The sequence below is a fragment of the Galleria mellonella genome, unplaced genomic scaffold (genome assembly GCF_026898425.1).
Source record: "Galleria mellonella isolate WM207_F2 unplaced genomic scaffold, CSIRO_AGI_GalMel_v1 utg213, whole genome shotgun sequence".
Lineage (NCBI taxonomy): Eukaryota > Metazoa > Arthropoda > Insecta > Lepidoptera > Pyralidae > Galleria > Galleria mellonella.
Genome location: NW_026442039.1, coordinates 3,847,817 through 3,863,582, shown reverse-complemented (window position 1 = coordinate 3,863,582; position 15,766 = coordinate 3,847,817). Strand labels below are relative to the sequence as shown.

The 15,766-nt window shown below is 32.7% G+C and overlaps 1 protein-coding gene across 5 annotated transcripts in view; it reads left to right on the top strand.

Moving 5' to 3' along the window:
• Positions 1 to 15,766, top strand: part of LOC113511966 (cystinosin homolog) — a 51,065-nt gene that overhangs the window by 10,204 nt on the left and 25,095 nt on the right. Inside the window, exon 1 of one of the 5 annotated variants that reach the window (XM_026895705.3) lies at positions 10,956 to 11,131. The exons of the other annotated variants lie outside the window; for them this stretch is intronic. The gene's annotated coding sequence lies outside the window, so the exon portion shown is untranslated. Of the gene's footprint in view, positions 1 to 10,955; positions 11,132 to 15,766 lie in introns of those variants that run through there. 5 annotated transcript variants of the gene reach the window in all.

Here is a 15,766-nt window from a genome sequence, read left to right as displayed (position 1 = left end):
AACATCTATTAAGACAGGTGTTTATTTTTTATTATTTTTTATTTATTTCGAATTAGGCACACCAACAGTATACATATTATACAAAAATTAAATATAATTTTTTGTGTAGTATGGTGATATGCATACCTACAGCAGGCGTACACAACATTAATTACAGATTACATGCATATAAATGTCATAATATAATTAATAAAGGTGTTAATAGATATAGTAGTTTAAAACATTAGAAGTGAACAATGACATAAACTAAAATAAAAAGTATTCTACGAACAAATTTTTAACGGCATCGATATTAACATAATGTGCTATGAATAAAATAACATTTGACCTCTATGTTACAGTATCGAATTTTAAACAGTATAAAAAAAAAAAGTAACATTGTCCGCTTATATAATATAAGTAGATATTTATACATGCTATTGAAATTATATATTGGAATGAAATATAGCTGGAGGTTTTTATAAGCTTTATTTATTTCTGCGATTGATTACGATCTCATTTGATGACAAGCGATGATGTGGTCTAAGATAGAGCTCACGGGTTCACAAATAACCTATTGACATTTGCTTGAAATTGATCTAGAATACTAACATGTCTGTACGGTCTCGGCACAGAGTAGGCAACCCCTTCCATTGTATATGGGTGTTTTAAGAGGCGACTAAAGGAACATAATGGTACAAGGATGGGCAGCGTTCCTTTTTGTACATTTTTAAAAGTTTCACTGAGTGCCAACCCGCTTGCCAAAGGTGTCAACTGCTGGGAAACTCCCCTTATAGGGAAGGCTTATGTTCAGCAATGGACAGTTAACAGCTGAAATAATGATGATGACTAGCTTTTTGCCTGCTACTTCATAGGCGTGGATTTCAGAAGTAGAAAAACCAATGAAACACCACTTATCTAGATCTATCACTATTAAGGTAAAATATATATTAGATTTTAAATTATACCTTAGAGTAAAAAGGTGGCTTCTGTTGCTCTTATTTAGATCCTTCACTTATATATTTTTTAAATATCTCCAATGAATAGACAACGTTTGGTTATAATTTTATTATATTAGTAATATTAATTGACTCGGCGAACGTTGTTTTGTGCTCCCTACATTTACCTATTCAATTCAATAACAAATGTCCAATTTTTTCTCTCCTTTCAATCTATTTAAAGATGAAAATTAATGTTTACAAAATTTAATTAACCCATTGAAAAATGAATGATTAAATTTCATTTCCAATTGACAGCATAATTGCGTAACATATTCACAAAAATAAAATATACAGAAGAATCGAGATACTCCTTCTTATGTAAGTCGGTTGAAAATTAATGCAAATCATTTCAAGATAAGTATACCTATCTATTTCAATATACAAGTATGATTATCTTATCCGATAGTTATGGAAACACTGTCACTGTTATATTTTATGTGGGTCATCGGGATCATCTTTTTTTTTTTTATTACAATACCTTCATAACATTATAGACATCTGGTCTACATGGTAATAATGCGAAATAATAATGGGCAATTATTAAAATATTCGAACAATAGTGGGATTTTATTAATTAAATGTAAATTAGGTAAAATGTTTTTAATTAAGTATAGAAAAACAAGTAATCTGTTTAACCAAGTCCACCTGTATCCATATTTTTCAAATTGATACCTATATAAATAAAATCCAATTGCAGAATATATATATATATGTATGTGACTTCAGAACAGTTGCACCTATTTCGTTAATTCTTTTTATGTTGTGTTTTTAATTGTAAGGACAAGTTTGAATGAAAAAAATGTATGAATACATATATTTTTCATAGAGAAGAGTGAAAAATTGAGCTAAGAAATCTCTATGTAAAAATGTTGGGTCGTACTGTAAAGATTTTATCTCTTCTTCATTAGTACATCCGTGCGAACTCGGGGCGGGTAGCTAGTTAAAAATAAAATTATTACTAATGGTCTAAATGTGAAAGTAAGTTTATTTGTTACCTCTTGGCATTTTAATAGCTCAATTTATATTATAAAATTTGGTATACACATATTATTTGAGATTGAGAAGACAGGCTATGTTTGTCTTTGCCAGTCGACATATACCGGTCATGCGGACGAATTCGCGCGGAAAAAATATTATCTTATGTATATACTTTCATATATATATATATATAATTATACTTATATATGAAATGAAATGAAATGAATTTATTTTGCTAGAATGCAGGTAATTTTAGATGATAGAGGTTTATATTTCCCGTGTACATTCTGCCTCTATGTCGGCGTGCAAATTTTTAACAATATAATATATTTATATATATATTCTACATTATATTTCCTTTCCTTAGTCATGCAATATATTATTATTATTTATTACAGTAAACAGAAAAAATAAAAGCCTGTACAATAGTTGTCCAAATTAATAAAATATTTTAACAACTGTATCTCTAGTGTAGGTTGTGAAGTGCATTTGTTTTTTTAGCGAAATATTCATTAATGGTATAAAACCCGTTACATAACAGCCAATTTTTAAGTTTACGTTTAAACACTGTACGAGCTGTTACTTCTCTAATGTTATTTGGTAGATGGTTGTAAACTTTAATAGCCATACAGTATGCGTTTCTTTTATGTAAATCTAACCTGCACTTTGGTACATATAATTTGTCGTTTGGTCTAGTTGTACGTGTTCTCGAGTCCGATATTCTTTTGAAAAAGCCAGCATGTTCCCTTACAAATATACACAAATCTCTAATGTACATACATGGCAGTGGAAGAATATTTAATTTCTTAAAAAGAGGGCGACAACTTTCTCTATCTAGTTATATCTATGATGTATAAAGAGAATGACACATGATTCCGTAACTCATCCCCGGCGGACACAACGGATAATTAGTTATCTGCGGATAAAAATTACTGTCGGCGTTTCTAAGATAAAATACATAATTTTTTGCATATTTATCGACTTGAATAGTTTTTTTTAATAATACTGGCCATTGAGAGCCAATGATTATGATCATTAATAATGAGATCAATAGCCGCAAGAGGCCATGACCTTGATGGCCTATTATAACGTCGAGTATTGTCGTTCAGTGTGATTTAGAAAAACCAATAATTTAATAAAATAAATAATTTTTTAATCGTTGATTACGCTGGCCGGTTATATGAAAGGAACAAAAAATGATGATGAAGTCTGGTTAGTCGATCTATCATGACTTTTTCACCAAGATTGAACCACGACCACAGATGATAGTGTCAATGATGTTTTTCAGGGAAAACACGTGGATTTGACGGAGTATACTTGTTACTAGCAAAGGGACCGTTAATTCCCTTTATTATAAGTATAGATCAAATGCTCTCCCCCACAAATATCAATTAAATATCCACCCTTTGTACACCATAGTAACGGCATACACGAGTAGTCAGTATAATTCTCTTTTTTACGTTTCTTAAAATAATAAATTCGTTTACCAAAAAAATTATATCAAATTAAAAAAAAAATTGCATGGAACTACTCTGAAGTTAATATGAATAAAGATAAATCTATTCACAAACGATATTGTATAACAAAAAAAAAAAAACATTTTTTTTTACTTTTTACAACACAGGCAAACGAGCATGCGGCCTATCTGAGTGTAAATTACTATCCCCACCTTTGAGCACTCGCACCAGAGGAATTGCAGGTGTGCTGTCGGCCTTTTGTATGATGTGTAATAAAATATATGGCTACTCTTTGAAATTGGAATATGTCCTTCCTTGTAGGTACTCAATGAGGATAATAGGTATTAAATAAAGCGTACCATTGGTATTAATACGTCACTAAAAGGAGACTACGGAATTTCCAAAAAGTCCTGTCTACGTCACATGAGGAAATTTTGTGCGAAATTCAAGTTTCGACCGATCGTGGGATTCGTTTTCAACCGATTTCAAAAAGAAGGGGAAAAGGATTTCAAAAAAAAGGGAATTCGATTGTATTTCTTTTTTAATTATTGAGTACTAAGTATTTCGTTTGTTTATATTTCGAATATTTGTTGTTTTAGTATTTTCGAATAATTGTTGCTTTAGGATAAAAATTATCATATATGTAAATTCTTTCAGTTGTTTAAGTATGACTGAGTAGCGAATATTCAAAGTAATTTCCATGTTTATTATTAATAAGAATTTGTATATAGGCGTCGATTAGAATGTATATGATATCATAATGTATGAAAAGATATAATAATATTGTACTTGATCCGGCAAACTGTTTTACTCCCTACCGGATCCATTTTTTCTTATTAGGATAAAACTTATTTGTCAAGTTAGAGCAAACATACAATTATAAAACGTCATTGAAGTTGTTTGAGCGGTTTCGAAGCCTAGCATGAATGAACAGGTATTTTATATATTAAGGTATTCGGGCCAAGAACTTATTTTAGGGTATATTTCATTGCATTAGGAGCAATCAGTGATCCGACGCTTTTGGTATGAATATGATAATTATATGACAATATGGAATACGTTGCTCTGTCCCAACATACTCATAGGACTTGTACCCCCTTATCTCCCATTAGAGGGGGAGTGGGGGTGGGTATGTCAATATGGATAAAGCGAGTTTATAACAATAAAAATATAATACATAGTACATATAATAATATGATTTATGACACGTACTTATTAAACTAAAGATATCATTATTATCTTGAAGTATTTCAGCTGATCTCAAAATTCGTTCAAGGTTAAGATTGACTACCTACTGTTTACCTTAACGCTTTATAACTGGTCCGGTCTATAAATAAGTGAAATCGGAATGTTTATACGTTGCTTCATATATTACTTCATATTAATTGGATAAAATTAGATATTTAGTCATACTTTCATTTTACAATCTACTTTACAAAATATAGAGAAATATTGTAAAGTCGGTGCTAAAGTGATTGATAATAAAAATGAATGACAATTTCTAAATAGAATAAGCTTTTATTTATTTAATAGGGTTTATTCTAAAATGAACATGACACCTCTATACGATGCACGATAGAATAAACATACGAGTATATATACATTAATATATATTTACGACCAACATCCCTTACGGGGTACCGAGTCGATTAGTTTGAGTGACGGCGGTGAATTCGCCCTTGCTCCTGCCACGTTCTATTCTATGCTAGATGAAATATGAATTTGTATAAGAATAAGTTTTGTATTCTTTAATTTTGTATTTTTTTTTTAAATCCCTGCCAAAGGGAAGAGATTCTCAATTTCTCTGTATTTAATTGTATTTGTCAATTCTGGCTGAAATTTAATTATTCTTTTTTTTAACCGAAGTGATTAACTTCCTTTTTTGTGTTTGTTACTTCAGAATTTCGTCATTTATAAACCTATTATTTATGTAGAAGGATGTACTTTCACATTAATCTCATAGGAGTTTTATCAAAATCGATTGAGTATTATAGTTTTAAATCAAAAAAACTATGGTTTTGTCATAATGTAAGTCAGTTCTTTTGTGGCAAAAAATCTACTTATCCCATACTAATGTTTTCAAGTCTATTGTGTGTTAAAAATCGTATGCAGTTTGATAGTTATAGATCCTGTTTCTTGTAGTTTTACAATTTACAAGTTACGCAGTATTGAAACCCTAGATAATGGCATTAATTTCAGCGGTTGAGGTGGCTATGCATTGTCTATGGCGGCGATCATATTTACAACAATATCGGGTCAAGTTTGCGTGTTTTGCAGAAATTGTGTGGTCATGCTAACAAATAATGACGAAACTTGTAAATTGTTATTATACAAACTTTTAAAACTATGAAATTACATGAACAGTTGTTTTTTTTTTTCAACCGATTTCAAAATAAAAGAAGTTCTCAATTCGGTTGTATTTTTTTGTTTGTTACTTCATAACTTCGTCACATTTAAACCAATTTGTATTTTTTTTTTTCTGAAAGGATATACTTATAGTTTGGTTCTCTAGAGATTTTATTAAAATCGGTTTAGTTTTTAAATTAAAATAACTGGTTTAGTCACAATAGAAGTCTTTTTGTTTTGTGGAATACATTATTTAATTATTCACGATATTATAGTTAATTTGGGTTGTTACAAACAACTGAAATTGACTTTTTAAATTTTCGGTACTTTTTTTTTATATATATGTAGTTTCCAGTTATGCGGTACTGTACTTCTGTATCAGTAGGTATTTATTGAATTTATTAAATCAACTATGTTTTAAAAACTGCTGTAAAATGGAACAATATTACATTCATAACTATGCTACTACCACCTTATAATTTTGGCAAATGTTTTTAAATAAATAGAAAATGTTTATTTACAAAGATTTAAACTCATCCGGACAACTATTGACAATACTCATCAACGCCACGGTAAATCCCTTATGGAGTAAACAGAGAGTATGGAGTATAAAAGACTTTGCACACATACATTTCTTTGCCTACTTTCATAAGTCTTGACTTGAACACAATGACGCTATTTCCGGAGATTAGCTATAGAGTTTCCCTCAAACAAACCTAAAAAAATAATATTTATTTATTATAAACTTTATACAAGATCGACCTTCTTTCGACACATAATTATGCTCCATTTAATTTTTTTTGTGTCATGGACATTAATTTCATTCATGTCATTATATTGGACGTAAATTAATACCTATAATATGTCGCCAAGTACTTCACAGTTCACACTCATTATTACAACCCATCCGCCCACCGCTGATGAACGTAGATCGCTCATGTATGTTGCCACAAACTGTGATACCGTGACACTTGCATCCATCAGCTCCCTACACTAGGTATGGTAGCCCCATTGGCGCTATCGGCATACACTAGCGGGGCATCAATGTATGATCATATACGAGAATGAAAGCACGTCAGTTGGCCCATCATGACTAATTCATTAAGAATTAATCACGATGGTTTCCAGGGGGAACCGTGTGGAGCTAAATCAGTATATTGTTAGCAATGGGGGTGATAGTCCTTCCAGTTTTGAGGTCGTCTTATCTTGTGGGAGGTCGCTTTATATCGAGCATTTTAGTTCCGCAAATATTTATGTTCCGGGTTCTATTACGAAGTAAAACTCTGAGCATAGTCCTTTCCACAGATTGTTTAATAACATGAAGTATATACTCCACAAATGCGAGTAGCAATATAAATAGTAACAAATCGTAATCCAGACATTATTCGAGACTAACTGTGTCTTGTGATATTGTTCACGTGAATTAAATGTTAGTATATAACCTACATGTATACCAAACTTCATTTAAATCTGTTTAGTAATTTTTTCGTGAAAGAGTAACAAACATTTATTCATCCGTTAAATCCTTATAAACATTCGCATTTATAATATTTTATTTTCGTATAAAATCCCCATTACTAAATGGTTTTAACCATTCTATCGTATTATCCTTTTATATTAAAATCCTATTAAATGGGAATTGTAGGTAACAATAAAATTTACGACACTGGAAAGTTATATTTATCTTTCCTATTACAGTGTTATTGTATACTTTCACATGTGTATTGTAAAGGTAAAAGCTTATATTTTTACGTTCACTTGTAAATTTATTTATTTATTTATTACATTCACTGGGTAAGCCTTACAGTCTTCCAATACGCTCACCCAGGAAAGCATGAGTACAATAACATATAAAAAGGAATATTACATAAAAATATTAAATAAAAAATAATATAAAAAGATTTAACTGAAACAAAAAACATCTGAACACAAATACTCTGTGGTCACTCGACGAAACTCCAGCAAAATATTGCTTTAACACGAATGTGTGTACGGTAACAGATGGATAAATGTTAGCATATCAGGTTCTATAAAACCTTGAAACTGCAATGAATAGACGGATATTTGTGTTTTGCTCGGTCTTCGTTAATCGTAAACGTATTTGAAAACATCTCATGGTTTTCTAAACTTCCGAGCGATTACAAAATGTTATGTGTAACCACATAACATTTTGTACCATTACCTTCGTTCTATTGTTGTCCACAGATTCTCCATAGAGTGTTATATTAAATAGCCCCGAAGACCTCTATTTCCACTGAGTATTTGCAATATATTATAAAGCTTTATAGAATCATAGATCAATCTAGATCAATTTATGAGGCTATTATGCACTTTGAATATCATTTTAGAGTTACATATTGTATAGCTTGTAAATGTTGCAGGCTAAACTCTTAACCAGTCAAAAGTACTATTGACTAGCAAAATCAGTCAAAAGTATTTCTGATCGTATGCTTTAGTCAATAATACTTTTGACTGAAATGACAGTTAAAAGTACCTTACCTAACCGCAAATTTGCAGTCACAAAGTACTAATAACCAATAATTTTCAGTCCAAACCATTTTTGACCAACCTGTTTAGTCAAAAATACTTTTGACTGTTTAAGAGATTTGACTGCAACATATATAACTTAGTGAGACATATATAACTTAGAGAAGATTGGCAGAGGTGATTGTTAGTAACGGGGATTAAAGGTCGCATTGCTAGCAATATACTTGGAGGGAACGGGATTGCTAGCATTGCTAGAAATATACTTGGAGGGAACGGGATTGTTGGTCATCATCATATCAGCCGTTAACAGACCACTGTTGAACATAGGCCTCCCCCTATTAGGGAGTTTTGCTAGTAGTTGCCACGTTTGCCTAGACGGATTGGCAACTCCAGTTAGGCTTTAGTGATGTTCACAGAGGCTATTGCCTCTATATATCATATAGTCGCCTCCTACGACACCCATGGAAAGGAAGGGGTGGCATATTCAATACTGGGACCACACGTCTAGACTGTTAATAAAGGAGTTTACAGCATCATTTTTTTATGCAACTTAGAATGACAACAAAGCTGACGGCCCACCTGATGGAAAGTCAATATCATGAATAAAACAGAAAATACTGTGTCGCTCATGATGCACATTGCTAGCATCAGATCCGTCGATTCGTTCGAACCGAGTCCGGTTCGTCTGGTAACTCGTGGTTAATTGATTGTGGAATACGCAGGATTACCATATATATATATATATATATATATATATATATATATGGTATGGTTACGATCAATTGGTAGGTAACATCACACGGTGATAAATTTACTATTTACACTATCTAGGTGTATTAAAGTTAAATTAATAAATAGATTATATATAAATTACCGTATATTCGTAATAGTTTCTTATCGTAAACTGTACGAAAGGAAATACTACAACTTGCTCATTAGACTTAGTCAATTTACTTGGAATCCACTGGAAAGTTTATCCTGTGGAACTAGTACAGTCACACGCATATTATTCATGGTGTTTGTAATAAATGGTAGTTTTTATAGGTATCTATTTACCTTATATTATGTTGTAATTCTAAATTGAAATGTCTGAAGCAGGCATGCATGCATTAAGAACATACGTATACAAGGAAAAATTCAAGCAGGCAGTGAAACAATGTAAGGTTTTGTTTTACTAAAAAACAACGTATTTAATAAAAAAATTATGTTTGGTCAAAACGAAGTAAATCCTATTTACAAAGAGAACTTCTAAAATCGGTTTAGAATTTGCGCTGATATTGTATAGCTTCAAAAATGTATCGATGAATTGAAAATTTTTATAGTTACATTTATTAATACCTGAAAATAATATTCAACACGTTCAAGATAAGAAAAAAAACATACTCTGTTTTAAATTTAATTTTTTTTTTTTATCTTACTACAAACTTGTGATAGAAATGTATTGAATGCATGTTTAGAGTTTACAAAAAAGTGTATAACATCTGTTTATGTCTAAACAAAAAAAAGTTAGTCCTATTAAAAGTAAAAAGGTGTTTAAAGTAATAGTTTTCATTATTATTATAATTATTTTGATTTATTTATGTGTATATTTTAAATCTAATGCGTCTCTATGAAACGTCTTGTCGGTTGCAGTCAACTGTGCGATTTCACGATTGAAGTTGCTTCTTATGTCCTTTATGAATCTTCTAGCAATATATAATACAATATATTATTATTAATACAATAAACTATTGTAAAATTATAAAAGGCACGAAGGTTGTGAAATTACCTGTAAAATTGTTTGAAATTTGTCACACATTCACAACCTCGTAGTTCAGTGTTTACTGTTTACGAGTATATTTGGCCGTCAAAATGTATGGCGATTACACGCCATGTAATTCATACAGCGTGTAACTGGATTACACTCCAAAAAAATATTATTTATTATATTAATTAAAAAAAATATGCTCCTTATGGCAGTCTATGTTGAGTGGTGGACAGATATCAGCTGTAATGTTGATGATGCTTCTCAGTAGGCATTGATAATATCAGTATTCCTGCAATATCTAAATATTAAGTACCTCTGGACATTAATGACGAAAGAAAGGTTATCCAAATTTATTTTGATATCGCTTTTGTTATTTTGGTCGAGTTCTTCATTCGATATTATGCAATATATTGGATTATAGATATTTGATATTATTATGTAAATACATACATATTTTAATTAATTTTAGTTTAATTGTATATTGATACATACGAGTATATTTACCCCCTACTCCTTAGGGGGGGGGGGTAATTGGAGCATGGTTGTCTATTGCCTTGATATAGTAGATATATATATATGCTATTTTAAATCCAGCCCCTTTCGATTTTTTTAATAACAAATATATTAGCTATTATATTAACGGCATATTGAATTAACGTTCAATATTAATAGCTTTCTGAAACATAAACTGGATGTCCTTTTTAATTTATTTTACTTAACTACTAATTAACTACTACGAAAGCTGTCGGATGAAGCTATAGAATACAATAAGTTGAATAGCAAGTAAAGACAAATAGTCGTCATTGTAAAACAAATTGTCCTAATCAGGCAGAATACTACCTCTGGGATATGACAAATACATTACAGGGTATGGAATTACGGAGTTATAAAATCTTTGTTCATAGGAATGACAACGAGGAGGTGTAACAGGCCTCCTTCGATTCACTTCGACCCCCGTCGAGGGACGGGGGTCGAAGTGCAGTGGCCTAAGTCGAGGTCCGAGCCACGAGAGCGCCCTCGGGCGCACACCGCAGTTCATTGTAAGAGGTGACGCTTCGGTCGCTCCCCTCTCACGGGCTTAGAGTGCCTTCCGCACTCGCCCCTGCCCCTGTCATCTGCGGCCAACAGCAAACGCGGTACGAAAAAAAAGATGTAACAGGCACAGCAGTGTATTCTGTGATGTTCGTGGTGCTGCTCATGAATAGGTAATCCCGTCTGCGCTAACGGTATTCGCTGGCGGGGCCCCAGTGAAAGATGATAGGTGATAATGATAAAGCAGGTCAATTAGCCCATCGTGATCCAATACATCTGGAATTCAGCACGATGATTTCCAGGGGGGACTGTGGGGAGGTCCTCCTGTCTGTAGTATTACTAACAATGTCTTTCTCCACTATAGGCGAGGGGTTACTACATTCCATTAGGTAGGCGGTCAGCTTATTTGCCTTTCCAAATAGAATAAAAACAATGATTGGCATGAATTGTATTGTGACTGATTAGTTGCCGAGCTCTCGTCTCATTGATTAATTATGTATGTGTGTACGTGATATGTGAGGGTAGTTTCACTAAAATGATACAGAAAGTTTTTTAGAAGTCAGGTCCTACTTCAATATATGCAAATATCGGCTTTAAACAATGCCCCAAATTTCCCCATCTAAAACTAGAGACATATTTTGATAAATAGTAACGACAGTTGCGCCTTTTGATTTTCTCAGTTTTTTTTTTTTATGTATGCTGTTTATAAGTGAGTTGTAATTATGCAGTAAACATGTTTTATGCGTCGCAGTGTCTCACACAGTCTGTCAGTGTCGTAGTTATTACAATTCTGTAAACTAATTGCTAGGTACCCTTTCTAATACAGCAACTAACGAAATCCATATACATAATTGCACTAATATATCATCGATTGAGTTTTTCTTAGAAATATCCGGTTGTATACCTAATGTGTCGCGAAAGTCCAGTTGCTTTCGCCCGAGATGACCGTGTCACCGCGCACTTAGCGATATTAACTCGACGGTCGATACTTGTATCGAATAAAAAATGAGGTTCATTCGATGCCTTGGTACACAAACAACGAAAACACGTGGTCAGATGCATGGTGGATTCGCATGAGTAACTCACGCGATTCAATATCATTCAATTCCTCATATAAACAACATAATTCATGGTAGATTCTTTTTTTTTAATGGATGATAATGAAATGGTAGCCCCGCCTGCGCTATCGGTATACGCTGGCGGGGCACCAGTGAGAGGTGATAGGTGAGGATAAAGCAGGTCAGTTAGTCCACCGTGACGAATCTAACAATAAATCAATAACGATGGTTTCCAGGGGGAACCACGAGGAGGTCGACCTGACAGGGTACATTGCTAGCGATGGGGCTACTAATCCCCGTTACTAGCAATCCCTTCTCCCCCATCATGGTAGATAGTTAGCCTATCTTTAAAACCGGAACCATCCATTATAATATTTAAAATATTCATAAATTACATTGTCGTGTGGTTCCGGCATAGAATGGACCACCCCTTTCTTTACTATGGGTGTAGTAAGAGACGACTAAGGGAATTTAATGGTCTAGGGACGAATAGCAGTGTCCCTTTTAAAACATCACCATAACCTAACCTAACCCCCTATGACTGGGGGGAAAGGGGTTGTTAGCAATGGAGTTTGACAGCCTCATTGCTAGCAATATGGAGTTTGACAGCCAAATTGCTAGCAATAGCTAGCCCTATCAGGTCGACTTCCACGTGGATCCCCCTGGAAACCACCATGAACAATTCTTGTTGAATTCGTCACGATGGGCTAACTGGCCTGCTTCATTCTCACCTATCATCTTTCACTGGTGCCCCGCTGGTGTATACCGATAGCGCGGGTGGGGTTACCATTCCATTATCACTCATAAAAAAAACCCTATGACCTATGTTCAACAGTGGACAGTTAACGGCTAATACGGTACGATAAATTATATTAAATGTAATATTTAAATTATATGGAATGAATGGTATTTACGGCATTTAACATCACTCAGTAGATAATCTAGAAATATGAAAGTATTGAGGCGATCAAGTTTAACTGCTTTCTTGTAATTTAATAACTGTCATAGAGTTGCAAATGTGAATAGATACTTTGATATATAAATGCTATTTGCTTGAATAGCTGTACGTGCTTATTATTACAAATCAATAAAATGTATAGTTGACGATAAACCAACTGACGCTTCACTTGGTGGTAGCCGTGACCTAAAGACAGGTACAACGTCATTGTCATCAGAATGTACTGTCGCAACCCTCATACAATGTTACTCCTGTGCATTAAGGCGTTATATTTCTTGTGACATGTTTTTTTTTATACCACAAAGGTGGCAAACAAGCATACAGCCCGTCTGATGGTAAACGGTCACTGTAGCCTCTGGACGCCTGCAGCACTAGGGCTGCAACATTCTAAGATGAGACCTTACCGCAATTCATATTATATGATGAACATTTGTGATAATAAGTTAGTAGTTATAGCTATATCCTGGTTCTCAACCCAAGATATACTCTGTTATGGGTAAATAGACAACCAACGTCCAGTGGTATAACCCATAACACATAGATTCCAGCCAATTCAGAAAAGTTGGTTTTCTAAATGGGCTTCCCAGGGAAATAAACCTGGGACCTTATTTGCGCAGAGCAATGTTCGCCACGGACCTCTTTATCTTTTTACCCACAGGAAAGAAAGGTGTGGCCTATTCTATGCCGGAACCTACACGGCATATATATATATATATATATATATATATATATATAGACAAATTCTGGTAAACTTTTTTAATTCTAATAATGTTATAAATATGAAATTTTTTAAAGATGTTTGTTACTCTATCAATTTTAAGTGGCTGAACTGATTTGAATGAAATTTTGGTATACAGGTAGGCTATATTCTAATTTAACAAGTATTAACACTGGTAAAATCGCGGGAAATAGAAAATAATAAAAAATTAAAAGAAAATAAGTAAAACACTGTTTATTAGACCAATATTATCGTAGTTCATATTTGTTTAGACACGGTGACCTCACGATAAAGGTCGATGTACCTACCTATGCATTTGGCTTAGAATTTTATTTGTAAACATTACATATAGACATGAAAGTAGTTGATAATTAATGCATTCCATCCTGTTCTATTTATAACTGAATTTATGATTTACGATCTCATTCACAGGATTTAATTAGATTCTGACAAAACCAGCGTCTATCAAGGTGAGCTAGAGATACAATTTATAATTGGACAGGATATACTTGTATAGTATATTGAACTATATGTAGTTATTATATGCTATATCCGTATCCGACAGTAGTAAAAGAAGCTGGTTCTGAATGTACTTTGTACCTTTTTCTTATATTGTGTAATATTTAAGCATTTTCTCTTTGGGATAAGCAGAGATTACAAACTGCCATTTGCTTTTATACTAGCATTTCTCTTTGTGTTTATACATGTCTTATCAGCTTCAGATTATATTAACAAGATTATGCATCAATTCTGTTATTTTATTACAAGTAACTATAATTATTTTTTACTTTTTAATGTTAAAAATAAAATAATAGTTTAGTTCGTTACAGTCACACGACTGTTCAGCTTTACGAAAATTATAACTAGGTTTAATTTTTTTATATTTTATGTTACATACGAGTATAAATCTTATATAAATATATCTTATTTCATGTGTAACACGTCATGACACAGAAATTGCAATATATTAGGTACTTTATAAATGTCTATAATTATCAATAAAACTTCACGCGATTAGCTATTGTTTAATAAATATTATTTCTTAATTGATATGGTTATACAAAATGCTGTAAATCAATTATTTATATGCATTTCATCAAAAGTGGATGGTTCTCTCTGTAAAATACGGTGCCCTTACGGGGTGTCACGTGTCTTATGTGCTTACTTATTATAATATCTAATTTGTACCACGTGGCATGTGAATAAATATAAATAAATAAATAAATTTCTAATTTTATACTGCAGTAGTAAAAAAAGGAATAGAAACTTCACACCTGACAAAATTAAAATAAAACCAACGTGAAAACCTATCCATTGTAATAATAATAATAAAAAATGTTGAAAATTATCTAAGTATCATCATATCAGCCTTTAAATGGCCATTGTTAAATATAAGGCTCTCCTATAGAGGGTTTTGCCAGTTGTTGCCACGTTTGGCAGTTGGAGTTGCAACCGCAATTAGGCTTTGGAAACCTTTTAAGAGGGATACTGCTGTCCATTCCTCAATACACAGCAATACATGTGTATGTATATATCAAATATTTGCATACTATGTATATATCAAATATATACATTGATCAAAAATATTAAAATTGTTATATAAGTTTTTGAAAGTTATCAGTCATCCTGTTAGTAAGTGACCCAGTACACATGACTAAACATTATAAAGTATTAAAAAGTTTTAGAAAAAAAGGACTTTTATTATCCTATGTATTTGAAATTCAATTTTCGCAATAATGTATTCTTAGGATCGTAATCTCAAGTGGAATGGTTAGAGATATCAATAAATACGATTGTAGGTGGGGGGGGGGGAGGGAGTAATGGAGACTGAGAATCCCATTGTTAGCAATATACCCAACCAGGTCGATCTCCTCGCGGTTCTCCCTGGAAACTATCATGGTTAATTCCTGATGAATTCATCATGATGGGCTAACTGGCCTGTTTTCATTCTCATCTATCACCCTTCACTGGTGCTCCGCCAGCGTATCCCGTTAGCGCAGGTGGG